The 13,762-nt window shown below is 39.3% G+C and overlaps 1 long non-coding RNA gene across 1 annotated transcript in view; it reads left to right on the top strand.

Annotated features, from left to right (window-relative positions):
- The window catches only part of LOC311429740, a 37,367-nt gene extending 26,512 nt beyond the window's left edge, over positions 1 to 10,855 (top strand). The window contains exons 5-7 of the long non-coding RNA XR_014688372.1: positions 6,453 to 6,611; positions 9,465 to 9,584; positions 10,557 to 10,855. This is a non-coding gene — a long non-coding RNA (uncharacterized lncRNA). The remainder of the gene's footprint in view (positions 1 to 6,452; positions 6,612 to 9,464; positions 9,585 to 10,556) is intronic.
- The last annotated feature ends 2,907 nt before the right edge of the window (positions 10,856 to 13,762 follow it).

A 13,762-nucleotide genomic window follows, 5' to 3' on the forward strand; every position in this document is an offset into this window, starting at 1 on the left:
CAGAGAAGGGCGACGAAGCTGGTGAGGGGCCTGGAGAACAAGTCCTACGAGGAGCGGCTGAGGGAGCTGGGCTTGTTCAGCCTGGAGAAAAGGAGGCTCAGGGGAACCTTATCACTCTCTACAGGTACCTTAAAGGAGGCTGTAGAGAGGTGGGGGTTGGTCTGTTCTCCCATGTGCCTGGTGACAGGACGAGGGGGAATGGGCTTAAGTTGCGCCAGGGGAGTTTTAGGTTGGATCTTAGGAAGAACTTCTTTACCGAAAGGGTTGTTAGACACTGGAACAGGCTGCCCAGGGAAGTGGTGGAGTCACCATCCCTGGAGGTCTTTAAAAGACGTTTAGATGTAGAGCTTAGGGATATGGTTTAGTGGAGGACTTGTTAGTGTTAAGTCAGAGGTTGGACTCGATGATCTTGAGGTCTCTTCCAACGTAGAAATTCTGTGAAATTCTGTGAAAGATTCTCTTCTTGTTTTGCATGGCTTAAACTAAAAGAAAACTTTAGATTATTTTTTATTCAGAATGAAATTCTCAAAAATATAGTAATTAAGACTGAATACAACCTTATTGCATAGAATAATTTAATTTATGTAATGTAATTGCATTCTGTATTTAAAATAATGCAGTGTTGTTGTGCCTATCTAAACAAATTAAAACTGGTTAGGATTATTGTCTAGCATTCAATCAATACAAACATACTGCTTTCATCCTGTGAATCTCTCTCATCTCCTAAAGGTGTTGTTTTCATTAAAAATGCTTACTGGGAGGTAGAGAGCCCTCTTTACCACAGAAAATATCAGACTTTGGCCAGGACATGCTTAGATGCATGAAAATAATTCTAGACAAAAACTGTTTAAGGCACTACCTTACAATATGCACATTCGAGTTCCACCCTAGGAACCTTACTGTATTTAATTTACTAGTAGAGATATAGCATTTGAATTTAAAGAAGCCTATGACTAAAATACTATATACATAATTAATTCACTGAAAATGTAAGAGAAAGAAATGCATTTCGTGTCAGAATTGAAACTTTCAAAGCCTAACAGATTTATTTTTTCCATTTTTCTTTCATTCTTTTCTTCTTTCTTTCTTTCTTTCTTTCTTTCTTTCTTTCTTTCTTTCTTTCTTTCTTTCTTTCTTTCTTTCTTTCTTTCTTTCTTTCTTTCTTTTTCTTCCCTCCTTCCTTCCTTCCTTCCTTCCTTCCTTCCTTCCTTCCTTCCTTCCTTCCTTCCTTCCTTCCTTCCTTCCTTCCTTCCTTCCTTCCTTCCTTCCTTTCTTTTTCTCTTTCTCTTGATGTCCTCTTGATCTCCTCTTTTTTTTTTTTTTTTTTCCCTTTCTTTTCATCTCTCCTTGAAGTGAAAAGTTGAAGTGTGGTAAACATTCTTCCTATTTTTAACTCTGCTGGGACTAGATTTCACCCTGAAATGCCAGGAGCTTGTAAAGCATTTTAATTTTCAGCTTGTCAATCTGTGGAGGCCAAATGCCTAGTGTTAGAAAAAATAGTATTACTCAAAGTCAGAGAGGTTGAGTAATGCCAAGATGTGGAAGCTGGATTCTACTAAAGTTTCTACCATTTAGTTACTACGTGAACTTGATTCTATGATTCTATGAACTGCAGTCTTCATGTGGTTCATAAACTTAAAGACCTAAACTGCACAAGAGCATTTAAGATTATATTTCCATATAAAACTATGTCTGTATCTGCACATCAACCTAGCTTTTTTTGTTTTGTTTTGTTTTTGTTTTTGTCCTATGTTTAACACACGTAAACCTGTGACTTTCACAAATAAACAATTTGTCATACTGCAATTCTATTTTTATTTTATTTTATTTCATTTCATTTTTTATCATAGGGCTGTACAAAATGAGAACTTTGCATTGCAGTACTTATCACAAAATCACAGAATCACAGAACTATCTAGGTTGGAAGAGACCTCCAAGATCACCTAACCAACCTCTGACCTAACACTAACAAGTCCTCCACTAAAACACACCACTATGCTCTACATCTAAATGTCGTTTAAAAACCTCCAGGGATGGTCAGCTTCTCACTCTGTCCTGCCAGCAGGCAGGCTAGGGGTGCAGCAGGAACTGGGAGGGGACAGACCCAGGACAGCTGATCCCAACTGGCCAAAGGGTGTTATTCCATACCATCTGATGTCATGTTAAACAATAGGTAGAGGTGGCTAGCTGGGATGGGGGAGCCGTCTGCTCGGGGATAGGCTGGGCATCAGTCAGTGGGTGGTGAACAATTGTATTGTGCATTACTTATTCCGTACACATTAGTAGTAGCAGTACTATTGTTGTTATTATTTTTTTTTACCTGTCTTAATAAGCTGTCTCTGTCTCAACCCACAGGCTTCATTTTCCTATTTCTCTCCTCCATCCCATACAGGGAGGGGAGAGGGTGAGCAAACGGCTTTGTGGTGCTTAGCTGCCAGCCGGGGGAAACCACCACAACAACAATGTAGTCATGTAACCAAATTAAAGCCAAAACTTTCAGCCCAGTTTTTGACCTAAATAGGGAGTGAGGATTCGGATCCTGTCATTAATACATAGTAGTTTATATGCAGCCAAAGTAAATACTGCAGTCAGAGGTCATGGTGCTAGATTCTGAAAAGTCCTACATAAAGAAGAGATCTCAGAAAAGAAAATTTAAATAACATTAATGTCAAGAAAAGTCATTCTGATTGCTATATTGTTTATCGGTCATGACTAGACAGATGAAAATCTATGACAGCAATTTTGCCTTTAAGGTCATTTTCTTTTTTCTTTTATTTATGTTAATTTATCTTATTTTAACAGGCTCTGTACTAATTTTCCTCACAGAATGACTAACAGAAATATGACCCTTAATGCACCTTTTGCAGCCAATTCATTAGGTCAACTCTAACTACTAAGCCCCTTGTCAGCCCCTTGTCAATTGCCCCTTCTCTTCCTTGTATCTGAAGAGGAGGTAAAGGAACATCTAGTTCAAGGAACACAAAAATCCGTTGTGCCAGACTAATAGGGGACTGGCTCTGAGCTTGGAGACTGCAACAGAATCATCTAGGTTGGAAGAGACCTCCAAGATCACCTAGTCCAGCCCCTGACCTAACACTAACAAGTCCTCCACTAAACCATATCACTAAGTTCTACATCTAAATGTCTTTTAAAGACCTCCAGGGATGGTGACTCAACCACTTCCCTGAGCAGCCTATTCCAATGCTTTAACAACCCTTTCGGTAAAGAAGTTCTTCCTAAGATCCAACCTAAAACTCCCCTGGTGCAACTTCAGCCCATTACCCTCGTCCTGTCACCAGGCACGTGGGAGAACAGACCAACCTCCACCTCGCTACAGCCTCCTTTAAGGTATCTGTAAAGAGCAATAAGGTCACCCCTGAGCCTCCTTTTCTCCAGGCTGAACAAGCCCAGCTCCCTCAGCCGCTCCTCGTAAGACTTGTCCTCCAGGCCCCTCACTGGCTTCATTGCCCTTCTCTGGATTCTCTCGAGCGCCTCCCTGTCCTTCTTGTAGCGAGGGGCCCAAATCTAAATATAGTACTCAAGGTGCGGCCTCACCAGAGCCGAGTACAGGGGGGACAATCAGTTCCCTCATCCTGCTGGCCACACTGCTTCTTATACAAGCCAGGAAGCTGTTGGCCTTGGCCACCTGAGCACACTGCTGGCTCATATTCAGCCGACTATCAACCAATACTCCCAGGTCTTTCTCTGCCAGGCAGATTTCCAACCACTCATCTCCCAGTCTGTAGCTCTGCTTGGGGTTATTGCGCCCCAGGTGCAGGACCCAGCACTTGACCTTGTTGAACTTCATGCAGTTGGCCTCAGCCCATCAGTGCAGCCTATCCAGATCCTCCTGCAGAGCCTTCCTACCCTCAAGCAGATTGACACACGCACCTAATTTGGTGTCATCTGCAAACTTACTGAGGGTGCACTCCATGCCCTCATCCAGATCATCCATAAAGATATTAAGTGGCCCTAGTACTGATCCCTGGCAGACTCCACTAGTGACCAGCCTCTGACTGGATTTAATTCCATTCACCACGACTCTTTTGGCCCGGCTACCCAGCCAGTTTCTACACCTCAAGAAAAACTCTTCATGGAATAATTATTTAGATTTTAAAAGATGATGTCATGACAAAGTGAGAGAGAAGGGAAGGAAAGTGTGGGAACATACGAATGCATTATTGACAGTCACAAGTTAAATGTTGAAATTTTATAATCATTTTCAGCCAGCTGTTTTTCTGGAGTCTCCTTTCTCTCTACCTGTCATGTCTGCTTCACAGAGACTGTTTTATGTTTACTCTTGTTGCTCTGTTTGTTGACCAAATGGAAAGATAAATGAAGTATTAAAAAAGCAAGAACAGCTGAGCCACTGGCTTCATCAGAGTGCTCTGGGACCATCTTCAGCTTTTGATAAGACTGCCACAGCTTGTGATTGCATCTCATAACTGTTTCTTAGTTACCACTCACAATCAAAATCAGAATAGAGGAATTGTGGGAAAACTAGATAATGACCTTGGCAAGTGTCTAGGAACAGAACTGAGGAATTATTTACAGCACTTGCCTTCAAGGGATAATTTGGCAATAGAACTACAAAGCAAGTCTGTGCGGGCAACACTGAAATTAGTAATAGACTTTTAAATATTAAAGCTCCCTAAATATAACTGCAGATGGAATAAGGGAGAACAACCTCTGGGACCTATCTTCCTCCTTAGCTGGCAACATTCAATTCTTTGTTTATTAACAAAAGACATCTTATTAAATTACATTAAGAGTTTGTAGCTTAGTGCAGGTGTCAGGCTGGCAGTGTTGTTAATACCCACTGTAGTCATGCATGCTGCTAGGAAAAGCCAGCCAATATTTTAGGACAAGTGACATGCATGTATTATCTCCTGGTGTTCTGAGAGTATTTAATTAAATTTAACAGTTGTAAAAAATGCCTTCATATATTTTATAATGTTCATGCACAGATAGGCAGATGGACAAACATTCTAGGATCACCCCTTCAAATCTGTATTCAAGAATGAGACGCAGCAAAGAATTGTGATGACAGTTTGGCTCCTCAGATTACAGGGAGCAATGCATTCACAACAGATAAGTCACTTTCTCATAATTTCAGATGATGCTTCCTAATAATAAACTGATATTTTTGGTTGTTATTATATATATATATACACACATATATTTAGCAATTCAACGAGGAAAAGTATTAACCATCAATATCACCTAATGATAAATTGAATATTCAGCACAAATATCTCCAATATTCTGTTTTATAACTGATGTCCTCATCCACAGTTTGCCAATATGAAAAAGCTTAATGTTCAAATGTCATATTGTTTTTTGAATATGTCTTCCTCAGAAAAGTCACTCAGTGTTTCAGTACAATTATTTTGAGTTCAGCAATGCCTGCATCCTGTGTCATACCAGATGATAGAACATGTGCAACATAGAGCATTGAATCTGAAACTGAGACAAATAAAAGGTACCGTAATGAGCATATACTGTAAAACTATGTTCTGTTCAGGTTCAGTCTTTGTTATAGACTGTGAAGACACTAGAAAAGGATCATCAAGTTCCCATAAAAAATGTTCTTTTAAGTATGGCTGTAAGAATCATCCACTTCTGTCAAGATTATTAGCAACTCTACTGAACTCTACTGACCTTGTTCTGAAGAGTTTTACATCTTGGGGGGGGGGTGGGGGGAGGGGAGGGGCAGAGAATTCTGGCTCCAATGAGGCAAAAATTAGCTGAAAGAAACTTATGTAGCTTTTTCATCAACCTTCATACTTTAGCCTAATCTTTGTTCAGGCATACATGCTAAAAAGTTATATGGATCACCAGACAGATCTATGGCAGTCAAAATTTGCTATTTCTGTCTACAGAAATCTATCTTTATCAGAATTTTCAAGAGAAATTCCTTGCATCTTAGATTTTCTTTTGTTCACTTTCATGAAGAATCTCGCATTTTAACAGGGACAGGTGATTCTAAGAGCATCACGTCTCTTAGTTGACCAAAGAATCTATTTATTATAGGTGTTCCTTTTTTCTCCCTGTTCATTTTCCTTATGGGGCAGTTGTGATCTGTAATTATTTTCTCATTGTCTGTAATTGCTCAAAGGGTATCTAATATACACAACACAGACTGAGAGGATTTATTATTGTATCAAACTGGGTCACCTCATGTGTACTGCTGTTTAGTCACATGGTAAGACTATCTTTCTGGATGTAATCCAGTAACCCTCCTTGAGCACAATAGCTGTAAGTAGTAGATTGTGGAGAATATGGAAAGAAAGAACCTGCTATTACAGAGGTTTCTTCTTCACTGTTTTTTCATAACATTAACACAACCTACTCCTCTTTCCTCTTCCCTCACCCATATGTTTCTATTGCAAATCCTGTTGGGTTTAAATCCATTATTTCTTTAAAGAACTAATACCCACTTTCCTCTGCAGGGCTGTTGATTACTACCCAGAAGGACACTGAGATGGTGAGGTGAACATCATAAAGTGCTGCAGTGCCAGTCCCCAGCCTTCAAATTCTGCATTGTTACTAAGAATCATTGAAAATCACAACTAGGTCCCATGAAATTCGTAATACTGACCTAAAATAAGGTATTTCTCCAGAAGGAATTTCTTCAATATTCAATGTTTATTTCCTGGATTTTCTAGTTTTTAGGTTAAATCCATTCAAATAGTGTTCATTTCCTTAACCTGGAGAAAATTCTAAACCACAATAAACTAACACAACTTCATTAATTTCAGCAATATTTCCAAAATATTCATTATTTATAAAGACAAAAACATGACATTCTGATATATATCAGATATAAATATTCTAATAAACTAAAAAATAGTGAAAGTTAATCATGACATCTGTATTTCCTGCACAACCTTCATTCAACTTTGCCTCATCTAGCTCTTCTAGTAATTTCATGTTTATACGGTGGTATTCTGAATATTGTCATTCATGTGTGAATATCAGGGATTCAGGTAAATTAAAAGCTCTTCCACAAACATTCATACAACAAAACAGCTGCACAAATGTCTGTGATGAAATTCAGATTGAACAGAGTACAAGGGTAGAGCTTAATTTCACAGCTCATTGAAGTCTTTGAGAGCCTTTACAGTGAAACCAATGGGTTTGTTCAGAGAGTGAAGTATTATACAAGAGTACTTAAATGTGTCCCAATGGTTGCAGAACTTTACTCACATTACAATAGTAATTAGGTAGACGTGACTTAGATTTGTGGAACAGCTAATTGAGGTTGTGGCTATAAACAAGATATCCTGGGATAACAAATTATTGTGTATTAGCAACAGCCTTTTTGCACATTCTCATCCTGAAGTAAACAAAAGGATGTGCAATGTGGTATATACCCTAAGTGAAATGAGGGCAAATTTGTTCTAGAATGACCAGAAGATAAATAACCTACACACATACCCTATTTCAGTTTTTTCCTTATCATCAGTTAACACATCAGACTTTTTTTACTCTACTGACATTTCCAGTTCTTGACCATATAGCTTAAAGCAGAAGCCTCAAAAAAAATAATAAAAATAATAATAATTAAAAATATATATATATATTATTGCTTGTATATCTTACCAACAATAACTTAGCATAACAAGTCTTCTTTTGTGTAAAACTGAATCTAGAGTGTTCTTATATCTCAACATACCAGCAACTGATCCCATGTTCATTGTAATTATTCTCATTTTGAACTTTCTATTTCCTGGGTACCAAATATACTTGCCAGGGAAGGGAGTATGAGGAAGAATATCCTAAAAAGGGTATCTCAGAGACATTATTCCCTATGACAGAGGTAAAGAAAATATGCTAACCTAAGCGTGCTCATGGGACAGATAGTGCTTTAAGCATGCAAAAAAACGATCAACATATAGAAATATGAAGCAGATGGAGGATCTTGGACAAAATTTAAGTGCTACATCATATTGCTGTGAACCTGATATTTTACAATAGGAACATTAATAAAGTCTAGGCCTTTCTTTTTAAAGCATATTCCCAGAATTCAGTGATAGAAATATAAGAGATGCATGCTGTCATGTTTGTACCTAAAGAAAAACATCTCAAAATACCTTGCCTAAGAAAAAATCTTGTATGTACATTTCCTTCTGTGAATCTATGTTTTTATGCTTAAAATCTTTTTTTGGGGTCAGAGATGAAGCACACCTTAGATGAATATATGCATACATGCATATATATATATTCATTCACATATATACACATATATGCATATTCATATCACACACAAATGTATAAAGCCAACTATTAATTGATAGAATAACTAAAATCTTAAAAGTCTAGTTCAAGAGTCATTACTAATACAAATCAAAGTATTACAGACAAAGGAAAGAAAGACCAATAAAACAATACTTCAATATAGAAAAAACTCAACAATACTAACAATACACTTAAAATTGTAACAGACACAATATTAGTTTTCTACCCCTTTTCCTCATGTTATGCATGTATTTTTCTTGCTCCTCTGGCTCCTCTTGTTGTATTCTAGTGTTAGGGTAGGTTTGACAGTTATGGGTCATAACATGTTGTGTTACAGACAATTTTTGGTATCTGAATTCCTTCACTGGGTGGAATATGATGTTCACATCAATAGTTTCTTTATTGTAGGGAGAAGATCATTTTGGGGATCATTTTGGGGATTATTTTGGTATGTTTGTTAGTACAGTTATGCCTTTCTCTTTCATCACTCATCTTCAGCTCACTGTTACATCCAAGCTGATTATATGTGGTGTCTTTTATGTGTGTTTTTAGATACTTTTTTTTTGTTTCCTTTGTTACCCCCAAAACAGTTTTGCTCGGCTCCAGGTCTGTATTTCTTTAGCTGACCGTGAGTCATTTACTTATATTTGGTGATCCCCAAAGGCACGACCTTACCCATGCAGGTACCTCTCCACTCTGCATCCTGTGTCTCTGCTTGTCGAGGCCCCCACTGTCATACCAGGACTGTTTTCCTCTTCACTGCATCAGTGTGTTAGAGTGGTAAATACCTCATTCTATGTAGAATAAGCAAGCAGAAGAATAACTGCTTACTGCTGCTATATGTATAAAACTGTGGTTGTACCTTTCAAAGATAAACAAGAGTAAAACATATGAGCCATAGGCACCTGATAAAGTAGAGAAATTGCTGTTACAGTTAAACCAAGTAAAACAAAGCTTCAGGCAGGTAAAGTAAGGTTCAGACAGGACAAAACTGACAAAATTCAGTCCGTGGGCCTTGTAAATTCAGTGCAAAGCATGTTACTAGTTATGGCAACACCATATTACAGGACCACATGGTAATAGTGCCTTGTATTTTAATCACTAAAGACAAAAACTGTCAACAGTGAAGGATGAATATTAAACTGTAGTACAGATAATGAGGAAACAGTATATTCTCAATTTAAGGAGTAGTCTGAACCCAGAAAATTCATATATGTTGGCAGCTGTCATGTGTCATGAAACTACTGTGACACAGTACCAATATTTTGGTAGAAGCATTATCTGCACCACAGTACTTCCCCAAGGAGCAGTGAATGGAGCAGAGAAGAGCTAGGCGAAAATTCGTAAGTACCAACACCTCTGTTTAAAGGGTGATTCACACCAAATATTTCACTGGGCTGGCAAGAGATAAGAAGGGGAGCAGTTTAAACAAATAAATAAATGAATAAATAAAAACAGCATCGGGCCATAAAGAGGTATTCCCTCAGTCTCAGTTACACAAGGGTAGATCCACAGAGAGCACTCTCCAGATTTATTGCTGTTGTGAATAGCAAAAGACACCAGAAAACTCTGGAAACTACTGGAAAATCCATTTGCTTGTTCAGGTTGAGTGAATACTTCATTTTGACAGGAACATAGGGAAAGGGAAAACACTGTTATCAAGTAAGATAATGGTCTATATATTTTTTTTACTTATTCTGAATAATTATTAATATATTTATTTATATTAATATCTTTAATATCATTAAATAAATCACTAAATATCACTTAAATATCACTAATGATCTGAAGTTACTATAAAGTATAAATGAGATTGTTTAAAAAACACTAAATTCTTTCCACTAAATATTGTTTTTAATTTATAGAGATTTCTTTCTTCCTTCAAATTATTTATTATATTTCACAATTTGGATAGTTGTAGATTAGATTATTCCAAAGACTGGAACAACTGAAGAGCTCTTATGTGAGCAGGCTTTAATGAGATGGTGGTTAAGTGCTCTGTCCCTAGGGTTGGCTATTAATCATATAAGCAACTTCTAAATTAAGTTGGCAAATGCATGCAAAAAAACATACAATAATAACAACAACTGGAATTAGTAAACAAGAACACACAGTTACTTTCCCAGACTTGAAAGAAAGTGTCTGCAGGGATCATAAATATTCAGATCAGAGTGTGTGTTTTTATGAATCTATCATTAAGCATTTATCTTAATATAGCTGCAATTTAATCCTATCACATGACTGTGCATGAAGAGCCTGTAATCTCAGATGAATTCATAAACTGATGAAATACTGTCCTTATGTTCTTCATACAGCACTGAAAGCTAACAAGACATGAAGAGAGGAGATGGGAAGGAGAATAACTGCCTGAAAGCAGAGGATTTGGACTAGGCACAAGAAGCAGCAATGGAAAAGAATAGATTGATAAGGCATCTGTATCTTGAGGAAAGAAATGGGAAAAACTTCACACAATAAATATCTGTAGGTTTTTGGACTGTCACAGTATTGTCTTTCTTGTCAATGGGTAGATAGATAAATAAACAAATAGACAGACAGAAATGGGAAAAGTGTTCCGCTTTTGAGAATTAAAAGATCATGGTGTGCTTACTCTTAACATTTGTTTTATTTTTGAGTGAGTAAAGCAAACAGTGTATAAAGCAGACAAAGCTGTTTATAAATATCCATTGTACAGGAACATTTACTGATTCTTTGGAAATAAGAGTTTTCAGGGTAAACTGGCTGCCATTACATGCAGACAGAAAATATTGATTTTACTGAAAGTGATTAACTTTGAGACAGTACAAATATTTTAAGACCATATAATTGGTACATTAAAATGAACTTTTTTTTTTAAAAAAACAAAACAAAACAAAACAAAAAAAAAAAAAACAAGCCAGGTACTTTACATTCTATCAAGAACACCAGCCTCACATTTTGTCTCAGTAACCATGCTATGTACCTGAAACACAAAACCAAAACTGGACTTACTGCCTGCCAGAAGTAAATCACCTCTTTGGAGCTGGAAGCAGCCTACTGTTGGCTAAACGGAAAGCTTCATCTTTTCTTAGAAGAGGCATCCAGAAAGTAATTCTCAAAAACTGCAATTTTCAAGGGAACTTTTAAAACATAAAACTTGGCCAAAAAAATATTCAAGAAATTATCTCAAGTTTACTTTGGTTGACTGGGCCTAATTACCTGGTTCTCCTGTAGGTGCCACATGATGGCACTCAAGGTAATCTGCCCTATGAGCTTGCCTGTTGCTAAAGTCAAACTGACAGGCCTGTAGTTTCCTGGTTCCTCCTTCTTGCCCTTCTTGTAGATGGGCATCACATCTGTTAGCCTCCAGTTGGCTGGCACCTTCCCTGATAACCAGGACTGCTGATAAATGATGAAAAGTTACTTGATAAGCACTTCTGCCAACTCCCTCGGTACTCTTGGGTGGATCCCATCCAGATGATACATGCATAAACTTGCATATATTTAAGTTGTCTAGCAGGTCACTAAACAATTTCTTGTGAATTATGAGGGATTCATTCTGCTTCTTGTCTCTATCTACCAGCTCAGGAGTCTGGGTACCCGGAGAAAAACAGGTCCTGCTGCTAAAGATTCACCACCTCTCCTTCCCACCTCCCTATCCCTTCTGAAGGGATATAGACATCCATTGCAGCACTCCAGTTGTGCAAACTATCCCACAAAGTTTCTGTGATGGCAACTATGTCATAGTTTTCACAGAGGGATAGATGAGAACACTACTTGTGCTCCTGATCCCTTTCCCAGTTGTCCCTGAAAGGGACCTTAAGCCTCTTTTGATTGTCTTTGGCCTCATCACTGCCTAGTTGAAAAAAACAAACCCAGGTACTAATCCAAGGACCAAACCAGGGCAGGAAGCTTTCTCTTCATGTTCCTAACCCAGGCCCAAGGGAGGCAGCAGACCTCCCTATGAAGTGGGTCTGGTCTGCATGTTGGGCCTTCAGAAGGGAGTATCCCACAACAACAACCCATCTTTTATTTTTGGTGGGAGCTGTTTTAATGCAGGGTGGAGGTTGACATGACCTCAGTGACACCTCTTAGCCAGATGTACTGTGCTCCTCAATATTATTGAGATCAGCCTTCAAAGCTTCATACCTATTATGCACAGGAACCTGGGAATGTGAGGAAGTATGTGAGCGGATCCACATGCTATGCTGGGCAGGGACTTTTTGCCCCTGCCTCTTTTCCACTAGGATAATATATTTAACTGAGTGGAGAGAGGATGAGGAGTCCTCCATATTGTGTGTCCCTTTAGCCTGTTGAGCTTGTCCCAAGGAAGGTAGGGAATGACTCCAGGAGTCTTATCTCCCTCTCTGACTCCTTGATACTCAGACTATTCACCTAGCAAGCTGATTTGATAGCGAGTTAATAACAAGCTGAATATGAGCCAGCAACATGCTGTGGAAGCTAGGAGGGCCAACTGTATCCTGGGGTACATCAAGCATGGTATTGCTAGTCAGTCAAGGGAAGTGGTTGTCCTGCTTTACTCTGCGCTGGTGTGGCCTCACCTCGAGTACTGTGTGCAATTCTAGGCACCACAGTACAAAAAGGACATGAAACTGTTGGAGAGTGTCCAGACAAGGGCTACTAAGATGGTGAAGGGCGTAGATGGGAAGATGTACAATGAGCAGCTGAGGTCACTGGGCCTGTTCAGCCTGGGAAAGAGGAGGCTAAGGGAGACCTCATCGCAGTCTACAGCTTCCTCACGAGGGGAAGTGAAGGGGCAGGCACTGATCTATTCTCTTTAATGACCAGTGACAGGACCCGAGGGAATGGTGTCAGACTGCAACAGGGAAGGTTTGGGCTGGATATCAGGAAGAGGTTCTTCACCTAGAGGGTTGTCTCGCACTCGAGCAGGCTCCCCAGGGACGTAGTCACAGCACCAAGCCTGTCAGAGTTTAAGAAGCACTTGGACTATGCTCATAGTCATATGGTATGAATTTTTGGGTAGACATGTGTGGTGCCAGGAGTTGGACTCGGTCCTTGTGGGTCCCTTCCAACTTGGGATATTCTATGATTCTTTGATTCTCTGACCTCTACCCGGAGCTCTGTCACTAAGTGGAGGAGTGCCTCCATCTGGGTGTATCTCCCACAGGTGTGCTCACTCCTGCCAGCCTGTGGTTGCATAAGACCAGGGCACATATTGCAGCCTGATGCCTGGGTAGTAGCATGTTCCCTCAGAGCTCTGGGAAGCTGTATTTCCTGTGGGGGATGCCAAGCTCCAAGAGTCCATGGCCTTCTGCCTACTGGAAACCATTGCTCCCTGATCAAGCTGGCCAAGCTTCCACACTCTCTGTGCATGCCCTCCTGTGCAAACTGTCATGTGAATTACCACACCATGCTTTCTTTGTTTGCTCTGATCCCTGCACTTCTTGTTGCCATGCTCTGTAGGGGCTGCCTTTGAATGTGAAGGGTGGGGTGGCCACTCCTGGCTTGCTCAAGCCTTGTCAGCTGCTCTGATGTGGGCTGTCAGCCCCTGGTGGCTCTCTCA

The sequence above is a fragment of the Aythya ferina genome (genome assembly GCF_964211825.1).
Source record: "Aythya ferina genome assembly, chromosome: 1".
Classification (NCBI taxonomy): Eukaryota; Metazoa; Chordata; class Aves; order Anseriformes; family Anatidae; genus Aythya; species Aythya ferina.